Consider the following 10,753-nt stretch of genomic DNA (forward strand, 5'->3'; position numbering starts at 1 on the left):
TCCGGGAGAATCTGACTACAATATTTTGAAAGAGTAGTTATTCTCAAACCACAGTGGAGAAGACAGATACCTGGTTGGTTAGTAATGGCGACTTATTTTTTCCCGGCGAAATTCTGAAAGCGTTTTGACAACAAAAAGGCAACAACAACAGCAAAAGCTAATACAAGCAAAACCATGAGAGCTGTATAATATAATTGACATTTCAGGTTTAATGATGTAAAGTCAATATAACCTATGCGTTCAATGCCTCCTGTCACACAGACAGGTCCACATATCCACAAATTGCACTATTTATTCATAACACCCAGTGACGGCGGTACTCAGGCGTGAAAATGTAATTTCCTTTTTTCAGCCACAACACGGAAGAATTGCTTTTTTATATTTTATATCTCCACACAGGCTCGTTAGTTTTCGACAAGCACCGAAAAGGTCAGTACATAAAATTTCGCCAAACGCTAATTGCATAGATATATGTTATATTGTTTTCAATTAATACCCGTATATACATATACGAAGTAACAGTCTTTCAACGATTATTCTCAAGTAGGCCCTAAGCAGATTGAACAAAAACATAATTAACATGAGACCTTTTTTTTTTGCATTCATTTTATTTTCATCACTGTACGCTCTTATTAAAATAGCTTTTTAAGTTGAGCACGTGTGGTCTAGTGGTGGGGCACAGAATTCGTGATGGTGAGATTGTGGGTTCGAGCCCCGCCGTGGCCATGCGTGTTGTGCCCTTGAGTAAGGCGCTTTACCTCAATTACTCCTCTCAACCCAGGTGTTAAATGGGTGACAGGCATTATTCAATGCTGGGAAGGTAACAGACTCGCTGTGGAGGAGGTGTGGCGATCCCCCAACAACAGCATTACGTGGACTCGAGTCTGGCCCAATCGCTTCGAAAGAGAGATGGGCACTCCGTTCCCGTGAACACAGGTTTGTCCCCCCCCCCCCCTTTATTAACTGGAACAGAATTTATTTATTTTATTTTTTTTACAGCTTTTGTATAGTTGATTCCCGCACTTTAGCGTACTTGACTTCACACGGAATAATCGAATAATACAAATTCCACATTTTGTAGTCATTAATATCATATTATAATAGCCTAAATATACATATTACTAAACACGAAAATGCTGGTACTTTGCACACTTCCTATGCCACAGTATACCTTTCTTTTTTTCTCCGGGCTACAGGAAAATTGAGACATTATGACGGTCAGAAATTGAACACCAAAAATCAGACACGGCCGTAAGTGAGATATAATGTAATTATTTCACAGCAGTTACAGAGCCTTTAGGGTATTTCTGCAACAAACGAATCGAAAACTGTAATGGAATATCACAAAAAGAGCCGTCGACGGTACAATATTTCACTTATAATTTGCTCTTTATCTTGTTAAACCTCTCAGATTGAAAGCATTATGCGGACGTTATGTGAGTTAAAATGTTAACCGCATGTTGAATTTCATTGTTTAGGATTCCGTTAAAAGGCATACCATTCGAAAAGGAACACTGGCAACTTGTGTCTCATTTTGTAGGTTTGGGTTACATCATTATTGGTAAAAAAAAAATTACGAATCAAGATTAAACGCTTATAATACATGAACAAGTAGAACAAAAATAACACGTGTAATTCTTATTCAGATTGAGCTCTGATATCAACCGCAGTTATAACCAACGCGGTTACATCATGGGCGTCGCCAGGATTTTTTCTAGAGGGGGGCAAATTTTTTTTGGCCAAAAATGCTTGTATTTCTCAACACATTCTCGATTTATCAGTTTTAGAGGGGGGCAGGGACATTTCCCCCCCCCCCAACTCATTAAATTTACACCACTTTGTCTTCGCGCCTCTTTTTTTTTTTTTTTGCTTTTCCAGGGTGGGGGCACTTGCCCCCCCCCCCCCCCACCTTGCCCCCCTCGCGACGCCCATGGGTTACATTAAATCTTATGGCGATTTATTACGATTGGTATTAAGATGTATATCCTATTACATCATGCCTATCGAGGACAGAATAAACGCTAATGGTGGCAGTATAATCCAACATACTATTTGGCTGTGTTCCCCCAGGAAGCCTTAAGGGTCGATTAATGAACGGCGAGGCCCAACGTTGAATGTCAAACGTCTCTGGTCATTAATCCTCATTTATGATGGCCGAGGTACAGGAAACCATACCTCGGTGAAAAAGAAAAAATGGGGGGAAAATATCGCATTTCGGGGAAGCTATTACGAGCGTCACAATGAACGCGAGAGCGCGTCACTGCAATCGCTGCTAAATTGGTTTCTCTGAAGAGGATGCAGAGGAAAAAGAGGTCATCAACATGAATTTTTAAAAGCCATTTGTACCTGATGGGTTTTCAAAAGGGCAAGGACACAGCCGTGGAAAACTGCGATACCGGGAAGTATTCTATAATGCCGAGAAGGGTTTTGTGAACCATGCTTTTGGCACGGTGTAATACTTGCTCGTTTTAAAGGGAGATCAACCTAGCACACGCCACCAATCCGCGGACACGCTATCACTTCTATCGCGGAGGACCCCTTTAAAGGCGCAAGCATATTGTGCCAGTTATTGTTCAATATTAGTGTCATGGACGAACAGTCGCTCTTCATGCCGCGAATCCCTCTTTTAAGACAAAACCCGAGTGTATAGAGCTTTTACATTCAGGTTTTTGCCCAAGCCTGTTCGAGGATTTCAAGTGATTCTCTCTTTTCTCCAAATTTAATCCACGTGGGGAATAATTATTACCGGTTGAACGCCCACAACCAACAGGAAGCAATTAGTATCACTTGACTGAATGACTGGTTAGGTTTGCTCAAACCCTTCCCAAGTGGCCTATTAATACGCATAATTGTTCTCAACAGATTCATTATAGTGCAACATTTGGGGGTTTTTTGTCCGGAAATGAAAACGTCTTTCCGTTTTTGATCGTTTAAATTGGTTCAGCAAAATTGGATATCCTGAAGTAGGCTACAAGGTTGTACATGTACATTAATGTGCAACAAGCTGCGCACCCAACAATGTGCCTTAGTCTTCAACCATATGAAGTTGGCGCATAACTTGGAAGAAGAAAGAGGAAAAGAACTGATGTGGCCTGTACGTGTGTGTACGTGTTCATCCTGTCAAACCGTGAACGAAAAATACCAGAGAACAAAAGAGAACACTATCGTCCACGATTCCCAGCATACGTCCGCGATTGGGGTCGTGTACAAAACCTATGGGAGTCTTCCTAAAAAGTTAGAGTACAAACAAAAGAGGGACGATAGAACGTCCACGATCGACGGTGGACACACGTTTTTGTGTGTGTCCAGAGATGATGGTCGGGACTGACAACCTGTGGATTAGCAAACCACCTTCAGGGATTAACTAGGTGTTACAGTGGGATGAGTAAAAGATAAACAACAAAATCCTGGTATTGAAGAAAAGAACTTGGCTTTTAAAAGACAAAATCACCTTATGTTACGGTAGCTATAGCACAATGCTTTCGCCATTTATGGAGGCCTCCGCGAATGCACATTATCACGTGCCCACATTTGTCTTACAGGTGGGACTGTTGAGCAGAACGGTAGATGGCGCCCTATTAACATCACACACGAGAATGCTAACGTACGGAGCAGACTGGGTATCATTGCATTCGAATGTCCCTCCCTGTGGTTCCCCCCCCCCCCATATTTCTGTATGTGACCGTTGAGGGGGTACTTGTGCACGGAGTCTACGGAGCTACATTACATTTGTACACAAGCTCTTACCATCTGCACTCGTTGGGCGTGGCTTATTTCAAAATAGCCCCCATCTGTCTCACTTCTTCGTTGCCGCTGAGGGGTTACTGTCTCGTGCACGTAGTCAGTCCATCACGTTCATTTGAGACAGAACAATCAACTTCGTCAACATCACAAATTCTCAAGGACGACCCCAAAGTAGGCCTATGCCATGCATTCAGAGAGTCACCATGTCAACAAACACAAAACGAGTGCACCATATTACTGTAAAACAAGTCCAGTTGTGCGGACAGAATTTCGTAGTGAAACTTGAGGACTCGGCACTTCACTTTGCGAGGCATGGGATCATTTTGCCTCGTCATAAACTGCTAGCACTAGAAAAGCGTCTCCAATCCCCCGCCCAGAAAACATGCATGGATAAATCTAGCGCGAGCGACGTGATAGCGAGACCACGAGGTTGGTTTTTTTGGGGGTTGCTGTGATCATTGTGAGAGGCCGGCAATACGACACTCCAAAAACACTTCACAGCTCGGACGCCATAATGACAACGGCACTCGTCCCTGCTCGGTCAACCTAAATTATGACTCCACAAATACACACACTATACAGGCGCTTGCCATAAGAGGTGAACTGGGTCACTTCGTGTTATGTTTGCAAATACTAATATTCGGGACACATACTCCCCGCGGTTAGCCTCCTTCCCCTCTTGAGGGCTGAACAAAACATTTACCTTTCACCGTCGACAGAAATCCATCCATTACTGTTCCCACTCATGTCACGTATAAGTCCCAAGAAAACTAATACTTGTTCATTTTTTCCTCTTCTTTCAAAACAAACAACCGAATATTGGTTCGTAGTTCAGGGAAGTGTTTAAAATCTGGGGCTTCGAGTTAGTTGAAGAGGAAACTCAATTCGCTCAATCGTTTGACCCTGCCAGGAGAAATGGATCACGACCGACATTTGGGCTTTCCAGCTCGACTCAGGCACGAGTGCAATACGTATACGAATGTTTTCTCGCTCGATGGTTGATGTCAGTGTCACCTAACGTTTCGGGTGTCCATAGTGGGGCAGACAGGGGAAATATTTGGGGAATTTGTGCCTTCAGTTTGATGATTCCAGCAAGGCATAAAAATTGTGGCACACAGTCAGAGTATGTCTTAAAGATATTTGGCCATAGGGCCATCGCAGATTTGTACTTTGAAAAAAATATAGGGAGAATAACACCGCAATTTTCTATATTTTCCAAATGGCTGCCATTGCTTGCTATTCTACCTATATTTTTTTTAAGGGTAAATCTGCGATGGCCTAATGGCCAAATATCTTTCTCGTGTCATGCCTGTGTGCCAAATGCCATGCTTACATCGACAAAGGCACAGTCCCACCACCTATCTGCCGTACTACTATAACGTGGTACATTTTTATCGTTTTCCTACGTGACAGTCTTATGCTAAATTCGGGCGATTCACAATGCAGTGCGCCACCAAAAGTTTGCCATGGAGAGTCCATTTTTCAGGTTTACGGTCGACAAAACATGGTCCATTTGAATGAGTGTCAGAAGACAACTTGAGCTAATATGTTATAGATTGGAGCAAAGCGTTCTGCCGTCTTACAAGAAACACCATATTGATAAGAAGAAAGGAAAAGGGCAAACAGATCCTCGAATCATACGCTTACGAAACTACTGACTGGAAAAAACTAACAATTTCAAATGTCCCGCGCTGCGAATTTGTCGACCATCTCCCACAATGCACTGGGGAAAAATGAACTCTCCGTGGCAAACTCTTGGTGGCGCACTGCATTGCGAATCGCCCGAATTGCACAGAAAATGGAACTCTGGCGAACTCCAACATCCCAAAATGTTCACAAAATTGTGTTTACTGACCTGGTATAAAGTGAATTAGGCCTAGGCCTATGCCTATATTTTGACACGATTTCCCGATTTAGAACCCTTAAAAAATGGGGGTTCACTGCATATGCTGACCCAAAAGAAATCTAACAAATGTGTACATTGTAGTTGGTTTCGGAAAGGGTGTGTCGGGCAGACCATTATTTGTTTTGTAAATCCCAAAAGGTTTGTACAGGTCAACATAAGATTCATCTAGATTTAGTTATGTCCGGCCACCACGTGAGTAGATCCTTATAGCCCGATTTGATGCCCAATTTCCGGACACCACTTGTTTTTACTTCCGGAGTACATTTTTATACACGGCTTGCATAGAGCCACTTTTAGCCTTTGTGAGGTTGAAGCTCGCCGAGAAAATGTTTGGCAATACTACGCGAGGAAAGTAGGACAGTGGAGCCTACTGACAATTATTAAGATGCAAGATTTAAAACGAGGTCACAGTCCTACTCACCAGTACTAAGCCCTAGCTACCGTCGTTTCAATTCCTGGACCATTTCTTAAAGTTCTTGTGTATGTAGCGATCTGGTGGAAGAGACAGAAGGGGATTATAATTCAATTAAGGGATATCTAGACCTAAAATGGGTTTAATCCCTAAAGAACCATAACTTGTGCGTGACTTTTACCTAACGTGCAAACTGGAGTGTGAATACCGCACAATACACTGGTACCGCGTAGTGCGAAAAGCATGATGATACACTAGGCCTGTCGGGATACCCGGCAATTGACCCAGGTCACGCAAGAATGAATGGCGTCAGGCAAAAGGCGCCATCAGCAACCTCGTCCCCAGTGCTTACTTTATTTCCAACCGTGTTTCCAATAGTAAACCCTATAGGAAACTTTCTTCCTGTATCCTGATTGGATACCGCAATTGGCTAGTAATGGATTTTTATCGTGTACTTGGTGCTATATATTCACAACGTGCAGTACGTGTTTTCGCGATCATTCGTCCACGCCTTCTCGAAAATACTAATTTCCTTTCCAATTTGCTCATATTAATATGAAATATGATACTGCATGTTGTCTCGATAAGATCGTAACAGTTTGATTTCAAAAATCGTGTTTTCGTAACTCACGCCGTGCTCGCGCTGCTACGAATTGACTCTGTTTTTACCCCAGACACCGCATACAAAAACAAACGCTAATGTGTAACGCATATCCAGGCACCAGACTGTTCCTCATTTGCATACGTGTGCAAAAATCTTGCACATGCAAATGATCCAATACCAGGGTGAGAGAGCAGGTAGTGGTGGGCGCGTACTGCTCGACACCCTGGGGACGAGGTTGCGCCATCAGTGTCTAAGTAGTACGACCAAGAACAATGGGATTTAATCAAGGTTTTGTATGCAACCTTGGCCTTGTTGACAATGGTTGGACTCCTAAAGTCGACAGTTTCCAGGTACCAGCCTACTTGGGTTAGTCACCGTGACATTCGCTGGTTGTCAACAGCTGCATAACAATGTACAGCAGGGAGCTGAGGTTTTAAACAATCGAGCATATTATTTAAAAGATATTGGAAATTATCTTCCCGGACGTTCATTACGTTTTGAAATTCGAAAAGTGTACTAGTCTGGTTGCCGGACCGCTCCCTACATTCGAAGTAAAATCGAAGTCGGAATCGATGATGAAGGGACTGTGAACCAGTCTATTCGAAAAATGGAGTAAGACCTGTATGCCATTTGACACTTGGTGACGCTATAGGGGCAATTTACGTGTATAAGTTCAGAACACTACTAGTCAAAAGTGTACTCTTCATCTACCGCCTCGACCAAAACGTTTACCTCTTTGTACATCATGTTGATGACAGAAAGAAGTTATAATCACCATTTTTTCCCCAGCTAGCACATGAAGGGGGGTTATGCTATAGCTCATCTCCAGTTAAAATGAAAGTCTTGCATGACATCTATCAAAATGATCCGTGCCAGAGCTTAAAAATGCCGCGCCAAAAAATGCGACGCCGATGGCACATATCGAACACCATATAGTTTTGGTCAATTTTCGGGGTCAGACAGACAGACAAACAGACCGACCGACCGACCGACCACCAAGTGACATGTAGAAGTTCCGGCCAGAACCAGGTAACCAGAACAGAGACCAGCTTCAGCAATCAACACTGACATTAAAAAAACGACGTCGAGAGGTTTAGGCAGGATGACTTACCTTTAAAACTGTTCCTCGAATCCCACTTCCCCTTTTTCTCTGAGGTAATTGAACAATTAAGGTTGGTTCCGCTGTGCAATTAATCTAGGCCGGCTACTCGGGGTACGCACACACGGGCCGCACGTACGCATCCGGGGCCCAAAGTACCGAGAATTGTCACCGGGGGTAAATTCAAATCAACGCCCGTGTTTTGACAAGAAATGCCTGGGATACTGTCCGGGTTGCTGGCGGTCACGACGGAGAAAACAATAATCAATGCCTTGACGGAATGACATCAAGTGTGAGTGGTTATTAGGAAATGGTCAAATTAGTCAGGGAAATTCGAAACCTGTGTTCCCTTCAGAAAGTAAATTGGCTCGGCTCTATAGAGTTGTTTTTTTATTGTGTGTTTTTTTTGCAGCATTGTGCTGTGTTTATCAGCTGCCTGACTTTTTGCAGCACTGTGCTATGTGTTTCATGTATAAGCTGTTCGACGGGAAAATCAATCCGATATCTAACAAAAATACGCTTCGGCTGGACAAGATCTATAGATGTCACACAACCTTACCTTAACACCACGTGATCACAACCATGGGCGTCGCCAGGATTTTTTTTGGGGGGGGGGGAGGAAAACCACATTTTCCCCCAAATCTTTGCACTTTCTTCAGCATATTCTCAATTTATAAAAAAAAGTTGACGTTGGGTGGGGACATATGCCCACCCCACCCCCCATGGACACCCCTGCAGACGCCCATTTTGTTAAATGTGTATTAAATTAATAGCAAACATGACTTCACACCCATTTTTGTTTGTTTGTTTGTTTGCTTTTCCGGGGGCGTGGCCTCCCCTCCCCCACGACAAAGATTACAACTACTATTCAAACTTTCATTTCGTTTAAGAGTAGCAGATAATTTTTTATTAGTGATAAATGTGAAAGAATTTAATTGATTTTTTTTTAATATAATTTAATTGAAACAATTATTAAAAGATTTTTTTTTAATGATAAATACTACATAGCTAAAAACATTATCAGATATGCATTAGTATTTGCTGTAGATACAATTCAAAATGACACACACAATTATCGCTCCGTTCTCTTGAAATGCATAAATCATGTTTAAATGTACTGACCAAATCATTAGTATACATGTATTTTAAAACATCTATCTCTGGAGGTCATTTTTTTTTTCGAATTGGCCATTTCCTTTTGAAAAAAAACCCCACAAATTTCACTTTACCCTGTCTGAATATGCACAACCCGATTTCCTTCAAATAGTTCAGGGCAACTCTTTATCATTAAGTACGTACAAATCATGGCACAATAACCAAAGATAGTAAACCACCTTGATCCCAGAGATTTACCAATGTACATCTCACAGGTTTACGTCATCACGACTGACCAATCAGAACCCTTGATTCTCAGCAATCCTGAATCTCCACTCTGATTGGACAGTGAAATTTGTTTTACAAATACGCCATGTAATAACTGACCAATCACATTTTTTTTTATTCAAACGTCCGATTGCTCCATTGCGCTGACATTCCCGATGGGAAAATAATGAACTTTCTGTGAGTGACTAAATCTAATAGGAGGATAACATTATTTGAGCTACCAAAATACTTTTAATTTTTAATGAAGAATTAAAACAAGAACACGCTTTATAATAATAATATTGATTAAATATATTCTCCATATTGCTGTACAATAGTGCGTTACAATCGAGTACTGATAATTAGTAATTATTCATACAATGCATAAGTTAAAACTAGTTTCTTAGAAAATGGTAATGTTAGATGGCACAGTTATATCGTTAATGCTGCTCATACTAGTACACACACTTGCAAATTATACATTTTTACACCAGATTGATCCACTTTAGTTACAAGAACTTTATACACAGGGTGGTGCAAAAAGAAGGAAACCCACTTTTGACAGCAATTTTCACCTACTTGTTGAACATATTTCAAAAATTCAATTTCATGGTATTAAAATACTGATCTTTAAACACAAGTGACGAAAAAATGATTGCAAATGCATATTTTGTCTCTGAGATATGGTTGTTTAAAAATGTCATTTGCCAAACCTGTTTGTCCACGGAAGGCTTTATTCCATCCGCTTGACTGAGCTCCGGAGGTTGATTTTGAAGACAAAAAAAACGCTACAGTAGACTTACACGTGGACAACAGTGATTTTGGTGACTTGTATTTCAAATTAGCACAATACACTGTAACACTATTCTTGCGATTTTTTTGAAGATTTTTTTATCACCACGTATGGTCGAAGAGCTATACATCACTACATTTTCAATAAAAAAAAAACCCAGTTAAACTAATTAAGTAAGTAGTTTGAAATTCCTGTCAAAAGTGGGTTTCCTTCTTTTTGCATCTCCCATGTAGAGCACAAAGAAAGGTATTAAAATGAACACACATATTCTTGGAAAATCTCCACTCCAAATGTCAATCTTATGAATTAAATTTCTATTTGAAATGAACTTACAAGTATCATACATCTTCCATATGTCTGGTTTTCGAGTATAGGAATGCATCATCTTTGAAGTACAGAAGAACTAAAACGACACAAAGTTAAATGTACATCTGTTCATGACTGATATAACTTTGTTATATCAAGCCTTAACTTCGTTTAAAAAACAAATTGAACAAAATTATCTTCTCAGTAAACAGTCCGTAGTGAAAATGCAGGAAAATCTTTACCAATGTGATGGCGCACAGGCCTTCTTCACGAGTCGGCCATATTAAATTGAAAGCGAGGTAAAATCTTCATTTTTGGAACATGCGAATAGAAATGAATGCAATGAAATAAAGTTAATTACAAATTACTACCAGTCTGCTCTGAGGAATAATTTAAAATTTGTGATTGAACATACCCTGATGTTTTAAGTCACATTTAAAAAAAAAAAAAATAAAAGTGAGTATTGGAACGCATAAATAGTCTGGCACCAATACATTTGACAATTTATAAAATACAAATTTCAGGGA

The sequence above is a fragment of the Patiria miniata genome, unplaced genomic scaffold, assembly GCF_015706575.1.
Source record: "Patiria miniata isolate m_02_andy unplaced genomic scaffold, ASM1570657v1 HiC_scaffold_26, whole genome shotgun sequence".
NCBI lineage: Eukaryota > Metazoa > Echinodermata > Asteroidea > Valvatida > Asterinidae > Patiria > Patiria miniata.